This window comes from Egretta garzetta, unplaced genomic scaffold (assembly GCF_000687185.1).
Source record: "Egretta garzetta isolate BGI_Z169 unplaced genomic scaffold, ASM68718v1 scaffold208, whole genome shotgun sequence".
Lineage (NCBI taxonomy): Eukaryota > Metazoa > Chordata > Aves > Pelecaniformes > Ardeidae > Egretta > Egretta garzetta.
In genome coordinates this window covers 1301662-1317626 of record NW_009260403.1, presented here as the reverse complement: position 1 = coordinate 1317626, position 15965 = coordinate 1301662, and the positions used below count along the sequence as shown (strand labels likewise).

Genomic DNA, 15965 nt, shown 5'->3' with positions numbered 1-15965 from the left:
TGGACAATGACCAGCTGCCCAAAGATCCAGATAGTGTCCAGTGCACACGACCCATGTGGCGGAAGTTGTTACGGAGCGCACCAACATCATATGCCAACACATGGGCAATGATGAGCTGGGAAGCTGGACGGGGACCAACAGTGGATGAGTTGGCTAGCCAGCTCCGGGAATATGAAGAAAGTATCTCTTCTTCCCTCGTCTCTGCTGTGGATAAACTGTCCCGGGAGTTTGAACGATTTGAAAAGCGTATGTCCTACTCCCCTCCTGTACAGACCAGTATCTCAGCCATTAGAAGTAAGCGCCCTTCTGCTCAAGGAAAAGAATATCGAGGGTACACACCACGGGGCACTCTATGGTTTTACCTGCTTGCCCATGGAGAGGACATGAGGAAATGGGACGGAAAACCTACCTCAACCCTAGAGGCACGAGTACATGAGTTGCAAAGAAAAACAAGCACAAAAGGGGGCTCTTCTAAGAAACTTGTTGCTCCAATTTCCAGAGATGGGGTAGATCATCATTTTTTCAGACAAAATAGAAGGACTGATCTTAATTCTGATTGTGATGAAGGAACTTCTGACTCATATACACAAACCATGAGCAACAGTGATCAGAATTAGAGGGGCCCTGCCTCCAGCCAGGTGGAGGAAAGGGACAATTTGGCATAGACTACCTCAGTAAGGCATCATGAGAGGTCATCCAGTCTTGAAGTCAGGATTCAGATGTCCACCATGATATCCTCTGAGCTGTCCCTCAAATGAATAAACTCCATCTTTGTTGGACAGTAACAAAAGCTCTACAGGATTCAGTACATGTTTTACAGTGAAAAGTCATTGGGTGTGGTGAATATTTTGATACCTGAGGAACAACCGATGTTTGCTGTTGTGTTGCATTAACATAAGACATATGCTCCGGATTCAGCCTGGGCATAAGTCTGTGTAACTTGCGGTGCCAATAAAGCAACCCATTCAGTCCTACACATCTGTCTCCCAAGTGAGGTGGAAAGGAAATTTTTCACCTGCAAATCCTAGCAGAACGTCTCACCAGCAAGAAGATGTTCCACAGCTGTACGTGGGCACTTTGAGATATTCATCTGACAGTATTTTCTTCAGTTTTCTTCCAAGTTTTCCACATTTAAATATATCCCAGACAAATCTTATATAAATTTAGCAGGGAAGGCAGGGCTTTCCTTAACTCTTTCCATACATACATATGTTAGGAAATACTATTTGAAAGTTATCCTGTGGTTTTGACTAGCGTTCAAAGTGAACACCTAACTTGGTAGTTCCCAAACTGTGGTGTGAAGCCTACAGCAATATAAAACTAATTGCAGTAGTTGAGAGAAAAAAGAATCCAGTAGCTTAATGGATGAACCACTGAGGATGAAGGAATTTAAAAAAAATAACAGCAGTGTATGTGGGTCACGAATCTCTTTTGCATTAATTTAAATACTAAGCACCTAAAATTTTCATTTTTCTTCTATTTATAAATGAAAGAAAGCAGTGAAAATATTTATAGCTTTTGGATTGTAAGATTCATACGTTACTGTCGGTGATACAGAATATATTACTATTATATTGTTTATAGCTTTGAGAATGATTCTGAGAATGATGTATTTAAATGGAAAGGCATGCAGTGAAAGGCCTTCCATTGGGAGTTTTTTTGCAAGAAACTTTAATGTCATTCAGAAAATATACTTGGTGGAAAGTGTAGGAATAAGGAGTGCAGGGAAAAAGATAGAGAAACAACTAAAGCTAAGGGTTTTTTTATGAGAAAAAACTAAAGTAGCTGTTGTGAAAGGGGGGAACATGACTACACTGGCTGAACTTACATTGTGGGAAACCTGAGAATGGAAGAAATGCTAAACAAAGGAAAAAGGCCAACAACAATCTCATCCCATCCCATCCCATCCCATCCCATCCCATCCCATCCCACTCCATTCCATCCCATCGCATCCCATCCCATCCCATTCCATCCTATTCCATCCCATCCCATCCTATTCCATCCCATCCCATCCCATTCCATCCTATTCCATCCCATCCCATCCCATCCCATCCCATTCCATCCCATCCCCAGTTAAACTTAGGCTGAAAAGCAGAAGACAATTTCAAACCATAAGACCAGAGAAGTTTTAGAACAGGCAAACAAACAGAACACCTAGCTTATTTTGAGATGATGTTTGAGGAGAAGCTTGGATTTGATGTTCTTTGAAAGAAGGCCACTTCCAGTGCTATCTTATTTTCATCTCATTTTAAACAAATTTTATCTTAAACTTTTTTTTTTTTTCATGAACCAAGCTGTCAAGGTACAAGTCGAAGGATTGTCCCACACTCCAGGACTTCCATGGAGACCTTAAGAACCATCAGATCCCAACCATATGCCACATGGCAGAAATAATCACACCTGAATTATTGCTGGCAGATGCTTGTGTACCCTGTTCTTATGAACCTGCAGTGATGGCAATTCCACGGCCTTCTGGTGCTTAACTCTTCCTAACATTTTAAATACCTTCTTCAACCAAAACATCTTGTATTAACTAAAATTTTCTTCCTGCTGCAACTTTAGACTATTTCTTCTTCTTGTGTCTGCAGACTAAAGTAACAGATTCTTTACTGCCTCTTCGTAGCAGGAAAGTTACATTACAACTGTTACCATATCTTGCTTCAGGTCTCGCCTTAAAAATAAACAGGCTGTTCTTTCCATCTTTCCTGTAGGTCCTATTTTCTAGACTCTTGATCATTCTTGTTCCTCTCCCCTGTACTCTTTCCAGGTGGCCTGCATCCTTCTTGAAGTGTCATGCCAAAACTAAACATAGCACTCCAACAAAAGACTCGGCAGTGTCAGATAGCACCGAATTGCATCAGGTATTTTCCAGACGACATTTCAGTTTACACAAGATCCTAGCTTGCCATTTGCTCTTAGTGAGATTTCCTTTTAAAATAACAAGTCAGTTTTTAAAAAATACCCATTTCATTTAAAATACCTTTGACAAGAAGATTATTTAAGCATGAAAATGCATCCAAAATGAAAGAAACCAATGAGATTTGGTAGGCCTACATGAACACACTAACCTGCTTTTCCCATCTCTTTTCTTGTATGCTTTGTGTTTCAGTGAAAACTGAAAAGTGTTACAGAAATGGTGTATTGTGGAAAAGACTTGATGTAACTCTTACATTTATATTTTAGACTAGTGAGAAATTCATTTCCTGATGAATTTACAGAACAGGTTTTCTAAATTGTCACACATTTCTTGTACTTAAAGGAAAGACGGAAGGAATTTCTAATCAAATTTCCTAACTTTTTCTCTTCCCTATATGCTTCAGATGATGCAGTTTAAGAAGAATTTTATAACGTGAGAACTTAATTGCCCAAAGATTTTACTATTTGTTGTCACAGTGTTAAGTTAATCTTTCAGACAGTATTTCATCTTATAACTAAATATTTTAAAACTTACTCTCCTCTGTCTCATAGTCTAATTCTCATTGAAATCAATGCCCATTTTTATCAGCAACATCAATGAGATAAGAATCAACCATTCTGTGTAATGGTGCTTTAGTTGAAAAAAAGCAAACAAAAATCTTCATGTGAAAGTAGAGCAAACCAAAAACATTTGGGATTATTAAGAGCAGATGTTAGGAGAGTATAATGGATTCACTTATAAAACATCTGAACATTTGCCAAGCTAAAATATTTGTCAGTTGAAGTCCTATAGTGACAGTAATTCTAAATAAGAGAGTTGAACCTATCAAAATAAAAAATATATACACAGATATAAAATTTACAAGTGTCTCATGGATGTTCTTCTATGTTCACATTTTAAAACTACATAAATATATAAAAAAAATCACAAAATGTTGTAAACCTAGTTTTTAGAATATGATACTGAAGAATGGGTAATATGGTAGGGGGACGCCAAGACAAACAGGCTCCAAAGATTGCCAAGAAACTCCTAAAAGAAAAAATAACTTGCAACTCCAGCCATTGTAAAACAAACTGCAACATTTTTTGGGGTGTATGTGTGTGTGTATGTGAAAATATTAATATTCACCTGCAAAATGAATGCATGCAAAGAGTCAGATGTACAGAAGTTAGTCCCTTAGGACCATAGTTAAGGCACTTGAGGTTTGTCCACTGAATACTAGATGTCAAACAGCTAACAGAGTAAAAAACATTACCCAGGCCTTGTTCTTCCAGGGTTTCTAGAAGAATGCTTTTCTCCTCCTCCTGGATACAAGGAGTTTTCTACCCAAAGTGGAGCAGGGAGCACCTTTAAAGGGAAATGCTAAGAGAGAGTTACCCCAAAATATCTATGGGCTGCTGACTGGCACATGCCTTTTGGGGCTAAGCCATGTAGGTTCAAATACCCTCAAGCAGGGCCTATGTTTCGGAAGCTGTTATCCAGGAGTGCCATTACAGAAAAGTTTTCCTGTCTACTGGGAAACTGAGCTTGCTTCCTTGCTCAGAGGAAGATCCTAGGGAGAGTACACGGTACGAACCACAGGTACAGAGAGAGACCTGTTCCTTCATGTTCCTGCAGCTGGTAACACTTAAGTCACATCTGACCTCAGAGACAAACAGTTTGGTTCTCAGAAGAAAACCTGCCTACCAAAATGCTGCTTTATCCAATCGACTAAGCATTTATGCTATGCTGAGCACCAGGACATTAAGAAGAATTCAAGGATACATACATGCCTGTAATATGCACATAAAAGACGTAATAATCAGAGGTTTGAAAGATGATGTGCTACATTTTAGTAAACAGTAATAGTTTAAATAATAATAGTAATAGAAATATTAGTGTCTGGCAAACTTATATGAAGCATCTAGTATTTACACTACAATAACTTTAAAAACACTGTATATTAACTATTTTTACATTGGTGAAAGCAAGATTAGAGCCAAATCACCAGTGCCCATTCAACCACATGGAGACAATTTTTGCAAGAAAGACTTTGCGTTCAAGCAGTTTGGGGAAATAAGCATTCCTGTAAGCTTATATGCTTTAAAAAATGGGCAATTCTAAGAAACCTCCCATGTGTAAAACAGTAGAGAGAATTCTTTATGCCTACAAAGGACAGTTAGTAAGCTGCATTGAATAATTACTTCTGCAGAAAGGAAAAAATGGTTTTTGTCTCTGATGATTTATGTATCTACACTAATTATGTGACTACTCAGTTTTGTGGCACTGTGAGAATGATCCCTGCCCTGGCAACAGTTAAAATACACCCAAGTGGATGGGATGAACTAATAACCAAATCAAAGAGCACAGTAAAATATTACTCACATTTGCAGTGAGATGTTGCATAAGTTGTTGCAAAATTGACAGAGTACTGCCACAAAATAAACACTTATCTTTACTATTTTATTTTTTCTTTATAATTAAAGTAACTAAGCCTTCATAAGGGCTTGGTTTAAACCCCTATGTTTATAATTATTTCATTGGCATACAACATAGCACAGGTATTCACGCTGCCTAATTCTAAACGTCTAATTTAAGCATGTGAATTAAGAGCCTTTCCATTAAGTGAGCCTCCAACGGGCATTTGGAGCATATAAACATCAAACATCTGGTTTTCACCTGTTTTACTTTAAATCCCATTCATTTATCCATCTCATAACTTCTTAGATTTCAAAAATTATTTTCAAGCCCACTGATAAAGGTAAGCAAAGATGAGCTTACCAAAGAGAAGCACGCAGTGAATTTTCAGAAGCAAAATACTCCGACGAATTTGTGTACAAATAATTCCAACAATCTTGCCAGGTACCTAAATACTTTGGAAAAATTGGCCTTGTAAGTGGTCATCAAAATGTCTCCTGCTCTGTGTTCTTAATGCATTGTTTCTGATTGATTTTCCTGGTAGATAGATTAAAAAGGAATGCATTAGGCCCAGGATGGAACTGAAGTGCCCAGCGTTGCATCGCTGCTCCCTAAACTCAGCACTTTGGAAAACCTGGAGGCCACTGAACTAGTCATGAGTTTTATCCAGTGGCTACAGAAATACAGCTCTGTAAAACACATGAAGTCTGGGGCAGGTCCTAGAACCCAGAGCAAGGGGAAAATCCCTAAATCACTGTTCAGGCTCACTCTTCCACTGTTCCTCTCAGACTCCTTGGCTCGAATGCCTCCTTGCTGCCCCGGTTTGCAGCATTACCCCATCGCCAGCAACCCCTTTTACAAAAAGCAGGCTAAGGTCTGCTTCCCTCTTCAGCAACACGCATACCTGTGCCCACTCCATGGCAAGGTGTCCACCCACACTGTGAATCCCAAGGGGACAGGGGTCACCTGCTCAGAACTGCCATAGGTCAGGGAAAGGATGTTCCCGGCTTAGGACAAACCTCTCCCGTGCTGTGTCCCAGGCTGGTTTCCCAGGAAGGCCATCGCCAGGCTTCTAGGCGCTGGTACTCCCTTCAGCTATGCTCTGGAGTCAAACCTCGTGGCTCATCTGGACAGCTTCAGCATTCTGCACTTTCCTGTTTTCAAAAGCCATCAGCCATTGCTTACTCCTTCTCTCGATTTCTCCCTCTATTACTTTTCATTTGCTTTCTCACTCCTCATTTTGTGCGGTATGTCAGATTTTGTAAGTTAATGCAGGGATCTTCCACAAGGACATTCTTTGGTAAACCAAATGGTAGCTTACCATCCTAGACACTGGCATGCTAGTGGCAGAATCTGTTCTTGGTCTTATGGCTGCATTCCCAGCTCAAGGGCAGTACCTCCAGTCCCATAAAAGCTAACCATACACATTAATCTGCTTTGCAGTATTATGCTAAATTCCTTTCTGAAACCCAAATAGATGAAGATGGTGATAACATACTCAGTGGATTAGTCTCAGCAGTCATTGCTTAAGATGTCCCTTTATGTCTGCAACACTCATTTCCTACCCCACTGCACATCATTTTCTCTCCTCCTGCTGTCTGCTTCAGCTTCTAAGGAAACAGATTTTCTGTCTTTTCCCAGTGCCACGGTGACTCAGTGTTTTATCAGCTTCTTTTTGTGTTTTATTTTATTTTTTATGGTATGATGTATTAGACCTCTTTCACCCATTTCCTAACCTTCTGTGAAGAGTTAGGCTATGGATTTGCTTATACGCGTGGGCACAGTTCACATCCTGTGAGCTCAAGGAAAACAAGCTGGTGTCTCTGATCATTGCCTTACGCATGCAATACCACGATTACAGCACTCCGTATGGTGCTAACTAATATTCTTGGCATTGTGTCATAATCCTGGAAATGGCCAGTTGCTCAAGTTGGCTGGAAATGGTGTTATAATGGATTATTCCTACTGCTTCTGAAATGACAGCGCTTGGAGTCTTTCCTCTAGGTAGTCACTGACAATCACCATCAGCATCTTCGTTAAAGGAATGCCCAGCCAGCAGTCTAGACCTGTAAAAGAGGCAATCCCCCGCCGTTGCAGCCTGATGTACAATGCTACCACGTAAGTTATTTGCTGGGGATAACATCACACTTCCCTCTTCTAATCGTTCTATGTTTTACGTATTTATTTATTTCCCATGGCTGTGAGCCACTGTCTCCTTCCCAGATTATTTTCATGGACGTGTGTTTTTATGGAGTTGCTATTCTCCTTGCTTTCCTTCTTTTTTTTACGTTATATTTTCTTTGTCATCTTTCTCATTATGAAAGAAAATGGACTATCCTATACCATAGCAACATCCCTCCATTAAGTAATTTTTACATGATTGTGGTCTCAACCTCCTCCTCTTCACGTGTTTATGAAAGTGCCCTTTTACTTTGTTCATATACTTGGCAGATTGTGACTTAACAAATTTTATTTTTATAGTATTTATTTGTCCTTGTTTTTCATGTTCTGACTGTGCTTCTCTTACTCTGCCAGCTCCCCGTTTTGGGCCATCAAGCATGCCATTAGAATACTAAATAACAGTTCAAATAGGCAAAGCAATTCCCTTTCAGGAGAGATTAATTCAATTGTATGAACACATCTATGAACTATAATTCTTTTAAATCAACATCATATACGCTGTGTCAAAAATGGATAAAAATAACCCAGCTAATTGCTGTTAAATATTCTCAGTCACTCTGAGGCTTCAGCAGCATTACAGCTGCTGCTGTGTTTCCCTGGTATTTACAATATAATTGTTTGATACTCATTTTTCATTTGATATTTATCTTGCTAAGAAACAACCAACAGTAAACATTACTAAATACCACTCCAGGCACTGCATAAAAAACATCAAAATGGGAATGTAAATGGAAAATTAGTATCTCTTGCCACTTGAACATGAAAAGGTAAAAAGGGAATTCTTGCAGATCACTGAACAAATAAATCAGAAAGATTTCTTTTCTCAGTGTAAGGAGTCTTTAAATAGTACTACAGAAAGCGCCTTACTGGCATATGAAATTCTGCACTTAAAGATGTACATACATGAGTATACAGTTTTAGAAAAACTTTGAGCTATCACAAACCCAGTGTAGCTGATTAAAGTGACAAAACTGTGATCTGTGTCTGGGCCAAAAGCAAGATGAATCTTCAGACTATAATTCAGTATCTTAAAGTATACAAATTCAGCCTGCAGAAAAAAAAAATTAAAGGCTGTCCTTGATAGCATTGACTCAATGGATTAGAAAATTAGGCTAATTTTTGGTTGCTGCTTTGTTACTCAAGCTTTCCGCATTTTTTGTCATCTATGTGCTTCCATACAGGTGGAATATGCATGGGTTTTGATTCTCAGTTGTTTGCAGAACAGCTCCGTGTATCTTATACGAATCCCAGCCCAACTTTAGCGGAGTATTTTAAAAGCTATCAAGCTGGCAGTGTAAGCAGAAGGACTGCTGGCTGTTATTCCAGAAACTGTATGCTCTGTCCTCTCTGAATATTAACAGCTGCATCAAGTAAAAAAATCAATATCCCAAATTTAGAGCACTGCAATGAAGTTGCAGGGCTGAATGAATCATCTTTCCCCAAAAGCTAGGATGATGATACAAATCTTACCAAAACTTTTCTGCGTGTTGAATATCCTGTGCTTTGATGCCAGGACTTATTGCCTGCACACTCATACTGGGAAAGGTAATTACTGAGAAACATTTGTGCAGAGATCCAAGTAAAGAAATAAAACCCAGGAATTTTCTATTTGCTGGCCAAACAAGGAGAAAAGAGATAAAGGAATACATGAATACATTTCTCTGTTATTTCAAAATAGAAAGTGATTTCTTAGTGAAACAGATTGATTTGGGATCAAATTTTTTACTTGATTTGATTTAAAGTACTTCATTTTCATTTCAGGTTTTTTTAAAAAAATTATGAAATATGGCTATTTTTTTAAATGTCTGAAATGAAAAATCAAATGGTTTCATTTTGAAAGAGTTGGAACAAATATTTGAGCTCCTTCAGTATATTTTCTTTCTTGCCACAACTGGTTTCTATCTAAATTTATTAACAGTTTTCTCATCCCTAAAACTGTTAGCGAGTTTTCTGTGGTGAAATAATAAAAATACGAATTCATACACTGTATGTATTAACATCGCCCTAGACATTTTTAATGTTGATTTAACATGTAACCATTATGACTTGTCAGATCTAAAACAAGAGTATCAGGGAATATGAGCCACTTATTTAAGAGCTGGACACAACAAAGTATCTTCAGCCAGAATCAGTGGCATAAAAAACAGTGTTTAAAAAAAGAACCTGAAAAAACTAAACAGAGCTCTTAGAATTAGTAACACTTCATTTGGAAATGAGCTGGGTGAACAGCTGTTGTGTCTTTATCTTCAAAAGAGTGCTTTATGTGCACAAGCACAGGCAGAAGTTGAAATACAAGTTCATCCAAAACAATTAAACCCTGGGTTATTTTGAAGAAAAAAAGGAAGACAAAGAAAAAAAAAGGAAAATAAAAAGGAAAAAGGAAGGGGGGAAGAAAAAGAAAAAGAGAAAGAGAAAGGAAAAGAGAAAAAAAAGAGAAAGAGAAAAGGAAAAGGAAAAAGAAAAAGATAATCCAACCTATGAAATCTTTTACATACCCTGGAGTGCCTGTCTGTGGAAATATCTGTGGAGAAGGAAGTGGGATTTCCACAGAAGAGTCAGAGACAGCCATTAGTCAATCCTTGGCTTCACATAGACCTTTCAATAAAAAAGGGTAAAAGAAAATTAATTACAGGCAAATATCTGCAGGCAGTCTATTCAGCATTCTGCAACTTTGGCTCTGCAAAAAGGCTTAAGGATGGAGGCAGAAGTTGGAAAGAGAAGCTGCATTCTCTAAAAATGTGAGGTTTTAATTTTTACTTCACAATTTTCCCAGTTAGGTTAGGCTTACAGAAGATAAGAGTTGGAATATCAGCATATAATTTATTAAATCCTAGGGTTTGTCTGAATTGGGCATTGAGATGAATGCACCAAAACAGTGGTGTTAATAAACTAAACCTAATACATTCAATTCTCATTAACAGTTTTTCAGGCAAAGTGACCTTCCATCACCATTTAGAGTTCTGAGTCTTTCCAGTCATAATGCAAAGGCCAAAGCTGTACAACACTGGGATTACTCTACCTCCCAGAGATACCCTCTATGTAAGCAATTCTCATGTTTTAACTTACACGTATTTACTTTTTAATTTATCTCAGCTGTACTTACTGGCTTTCTATTTAAGACAGGACCTTATTTGCTTTACATTCAATAAGTGTCTCTTTCATGAAGCATGGTATGTATTAAATAATTTTTGGAAATTAAAAAAAAAGTGGGAAACCTCACAATCTCCTTGAAAAAGCATTTCCAGAGACTAAGGTGTTTATTTAAACATTCTCCAAAAGATTACCTCGATAGAGTGTTCTTTCAGAAATCCTGCTGACTACAAAGTTTGGCAAGAAACAGAAAAGATCTTTTTTTCATATGGACAATTTCAGAATCTGTCATTCAGGCCAGAGACAGACCAAAGAAACATTTTGCCCTCTGTTTCGGTCTGTGCTATGACCAGGGGTTAGTCTGGGACACACCTGGGATTTCCAGAGGCAATGTTTTTTATTCCCAAGAAATATAAACAATCAGTTTCTATTCATTCATCAAATAAAATAAAAGCATAGACTAATACTATTGACAGGCACATCTCCTCTACCTCCTCTCCTACTCTCTCTTCCCTCTCATTTACGTCTTCTCAGCATAAAATGGCCTGCCCACTGGAATTTATTCTGCCTATATAAACCAATAATCCTCTCTGAAACACTAACAGTGTTGTTTGAGAGAAGTATTTCATTAACATGCAGTGATTTATAGCCAAAGAACTGGAATGTGATTCAAGCCTAACAACGTGCATCTTAGATGATTTCTGCTTCATTGTTTGCTTTCTAGCGGTCGCGCTGGGACTATTTACTAAACCACTGCATTGCCTCATAGTCCTGTGTTCTGGGACACACATCTTAGGGAGGCTGAAACATTCCCAAGTCTTGCTGGACACATTTCAGAATCCTTCCTGTAAAGAATGTAGATTGGTATAGAGTACTTATTTATTTCATAATTCTGATTGTGTTGGAAGTGGACTTGTACATTTGTAAGAGGCAGACGTTTGACATCTAAAGGTGCTGGATGTTCACTCTCAGGTATATTTTTCTCTCTTGCCTTGCTAGAAAAAAGGACTGAAAAAGGGACTATGTTTTGTGATGCCTAAAATGTAGGCCCCTTGAAACAAAATCTGGAACCTCCTCTGTGGCACTGAGGCACCCTATACCACACCGGGCAATGAGGCTGCATTTTGACGAGCGCTTTAAGCCACGTTACGCTGGCAGGACCACTGAAATAAGTTGTTATTCACCCCCACTGAGCCTACGGACCCTGCTGCATGCCACCCCCTCCTGGGACAGCACACTGGGTTTTGACCACAGGATGAACTGGATTAGAGAAATGAGCCAGCTAAAACCAGCTTTGTTCAGGGTTAGTTTTTATGCTGGTTCACTTCCCAGTCTAGATTGCCACGTGGCTGCACAAACATTCAGGATACAGGAGAAACAGGGGAATGAAGGGCAGCATAGGACAGCTTCTTTAGAGACACCGCTGTCCGTGTGTTCTTGGTGTCTCTCTGGCATCAAGGTTTGATACTTTGGTATCTCAACAGTGAGATCCAGATCTACCATCACGGTGACTTTCGATGCTGCTTAGAAGTCTGTGCACTGCATAAGATATCACCTACAGTTACTAAGAATACAACAAATGTAAGATTTGGATCTGCTCCCCTCCAGGGCCTAACATTGCACCAAGGATAGAAAGGAGAAATTTCTGTTTGCCCAGGTTTTTTTTTCCTAGTAACTGAGCAGGGATCACCAAGAATGGGAAGTGGTACAGGAACCATCACTCCCTTTGGGCAGGCTAGCTGCTGGACAAAGTGCAAAGGATTGGGACACCTGCATTCACTGAAGAGAGGGCAAACCCATTTCTCCCAGTTGCTGGAACAGTGCTCTGACCACACTATACCGGTTGCTCTGGAATATGGGGTCTCTGTTAGAATGTGTGAAAACCTCTCAATGAACACAGAAGAAAAAGCACCGATTAACAGGAATCATGATTGTACTCTGCTTATTAAGGCATGTATTTGCATGATAATGTGTGGACAGAATGCCTGAGCAGGTCCTTAAAGAAGAAACTGAATTTCCTTTTTTCCAGGCACTAGCAGTCTACAAAAGCATGCACCGTTTTCCAGACTCTGCAAATGTTGAAGATAAGCAGGGAAGGCATCACTATGCCTCTGTTGGCCAGGTTTTGAAAGAAAGCACAAAAAAACCTGGATAGCTGTGGAACACGATTCTGTCGGACTATGAAAGTACCATACGTGCCATCGGAACACCTCAGTTGGTTGAATGTGGCTTCTAAGCATTATCAAGCTAAAGTGCTCAGAACTGCCAATGTTACAATGCTACTAGACCTGTCTGCAGAACAAAGCTCCTTTGCAGCTGGGGTGCTGCAAGGATCAGACAGGCACTGAGCAGGGTTTTTATTATGACAGTTATGATCTAAGCACCTAAATTCCATGTACTTCCTTCTTTGGATCTGTTCAAACTTTAAAAGAAACGAAATACTCTCCCTCTGAAGGTAATGCTGTGAGATTCTTAACAGCTACTGTCCAGAAGCTAAGGTATGGTCAAATTGTTTTGGAACCAATAAAAGGTAAGCTTATGGCTGTAAACCTTCCTCCAGCTTAATCGGAGTATCTCCTGCTGTAGATGAGTCCTAATCCTATGCTGCCAGAAGGGTCATGGTTTTCTTTTGAAGTTTCCAGTTCAGATTTCTAGGCTCATCAAGAGTTTTTCAGACTCCTGAAGAACAAATTCGGTATCAATGCAGACTGCTCAGAGGAACCCTGAGAGTTTTAAAGCTTCTTGTACTCTGTGCTATATTGTACTCCTTGATTTTCCCCTCTAGCTAGACTCTTCAGAGTTATGAAATCAATGCTTTTCCCTTTACTCTGATTCATATGAGGTTAACACTGTAAATTCACAACACATAGAAATCAATTAACATATCAACTCCAAGTCAACTCCATTTCAGTTAAGGAACTTGGCCCAGTTCAGTATCTCCAATAAATTTTCCTTCACCAAAAAAACACAAACACACTGTTCAGCTCAAATCCCAAAGCAGGCCATGTAAACAGATTGGCGTTGCTGCATTCCCTGGAGTTTAGAGAAATAAGGCTCTTTCAGATCAGCAGTGACTTCCCAACATGACTACGGTCACTGGAGAACAGCCTGCCACTCTGACATTTAAATCTGAAATCTGATGTACTTAGGTCATAACATAACCACCTCCTCCTCCCTGGCTACTCCAGCTAAACCTCTCCCTTTTACTCATCTCATTAGTAACCAACTTTGTGTTTATAAAGCAATAGTAAACATAGTTATCCATTGTCAAGGCAGAAAATAATTAAAAAAATGTCTCGAATACAGGGCCATAGTTTCATCCACTCCTCCTAAAAAACAGACAACATTTGAAACTGCCATAATAATTACATGGGTAAAACTCCCACTGAATTCAGTGGCACAAGGTGATTGCTATCTGAGCAGGGTGCCACCCAAGGTTCCCTTTGCATAGCCAATGAAAGCAAAAGTTCTGAAAACCATCTGGCTGCTGTTGCGCAGGCCTCCTCAAGTATGCGTGCAGAGCCCAACCAATTTCACCGCAATGCTTCGCTGCTATACAGCTCCTCCTGCTTTTCTCTGAAAGTAGAAGCCCACGTCTGCTAAGTGACAAAGTCAGCTTCTACTCTTACTCCAACTATTTGGCATATTTTGAATTTTTGAGGATTAATTTCTTTAACAGTCAGTGCTGATTGACTGCTAACCATACAAAATACTTTGGCCAACAAGTACAAGTCTGTTTGCAATATTAAGGGTAACATTTAAAAGATCAGTCAGCTTAGATTTAAAGGAAACCTGAAAGCAATATGCTTTCTTTTTTTCTTGGCCTAGGACATAGACACTGCCCAAATTTTGTTCATGAATGCAATGCATCTATTACGAGTATCTGAATAAATAGTAAGTCTTGAATTCAATCAGCTGCGTCTGATTGCTTGGCTTCAATCTTGGAAGCATTGTCTGCTCCTGAATCCAAGAACTATTAGTGAAAGACACTGTGGTACTTTCCTTTCACCCACCCATGCTTAAGCACACACACTTTGTACCTGCCACCTGACAACTCCCGTCAGGAGAAGTCCAGTCTGTCCTAGCAACGTAATCTCCATGACAAAGTGAGTCATACCAGCTCTCTCAGGATCTGTAAGCCACTCTTTCATTTAGTTATCTACATGAAGAAGGATCGTTCAGTAACCAAAGCCTTCAAGGAGGACCCAGTGCTTTCTCTTCCTCAAATAGATCATCATGGAAATCTAAGCTTTTCTTTCCCCAAAAATGCTCTTCCCAGAAATCTTAGAAAACAAGGGACCACTGGCAAACACAGCGATTGTTTGCAATGGTAAGTCACCTCACACCAGTCCACATTTCATGACTTCTCTAAGCTGACTTACATGCGTGCTGAAGCTCTCCTCCCCTTCTTTCCCTGTGCTGGCAGCAGCAGTTGTGGTCACAGATCTGGGAACTGACCTGGCCAAAAGTGGGGCTTTTTTGTGAGGGGGGGATAGGAGGTATTTGTCAGATCGGTGCTCCAATCCAACTCACCAAGCACACACTACGGCCAGCCGAAGGACTTGAAAAAAACTCAAGAGACCTTAAACACTTACTGCAGAATGAAGTTGGCATTGCCTATAGACTGCCCATCAATGACTTCGTTGCCCAATTCTAGGTCCGTCTGCCATGAATCATTTTTATGAATCTATATCCCTAAGGGTTTATAAATCAACCATGTGCCTCTTGGAAGGAGGATGAAGCCCCCTGCTCGATAGGAGATGGCTGCCACCCACCTCATCCCCCTGACCTGAGATGGCGGCCTCCCTCCGAGATGGCGGCCTCCCTCCAAGATGGCGGGCTGCTGCTGTCCCAGGGAAAGGGCTGAGTGGCCACTGCCTGCTTCTTGGTTTTCCAGAGTTTTTCCAGAAACTGTTTTTTTTGAACGCGGCACCTCCATCAGCAAAGGGTCTTTCTGTCACTGAATGTTTCATGCCTTTTGCCACAGCCCAGCAAAGAGGGAAGACCTATTCCTGATAATACAAACACATAGTCCCAGAGAATGCGGGTTAAAACAGATAAATAAAACAAATTCATCAGAATTAGCTTGAGGACGCCAAGTCTTAGTCACTTTACTTCACAGAAAAATCCAGAGGCCAAACCAGAACTTCCCAGCCAAGTTAAGAGATGGGCAGAAAAGAAGTGAAAGGGAAGGGAGGCGATGGCCGATGTGAAGCCTTCGCGCCCTCCCTGACGGCGCAGCAACGCGCGCCCGTTCCCAGCCCTCCCGCTCCCTACCTTTTCTGGGATTTTCCCATTTTCTGTAGGACGCTACGTGCGGGCACTGCCCGCGGGCTCTTGACCTGGGACGCCTCGGGGCTCCGCGGCCCCTTAGCTGAGG

At 40.2% G+C, this 15965-nt stretch overlaps 1 long non-coding RNA gene across 2 annotated transcripts; it reads right to left on the bottom strand.

Annotated features, from left to right (window-relative positions):
• Nucleotides 1–5785: 5785 nt before the first annotated feature.
• LOC118452772 lies at nucleotides 5786–15953 on the bottom strand. 2 transcript variants are annotated; one of them, XR_004842599.1, is made up of 4 exons: nucleotides 15863–15953; nucleotides 15361–15597; nucleotides 9991–10090; nucleotides 5786–7380 (listed from the first exon to the last, which is right to left on the bottom strand). It is a non-coding gene; the product is annotated as an uncharacterized LOC118452772 (long non-coding RNA). The 2 variants fall into 2 exon arrangements; XR_004842598.1 differs by having other exon boundaries at nucleotides 15375–15597.
• Between the last annotated feature and the right edge of the window lie 12 nt (nucleotides 15954–15965).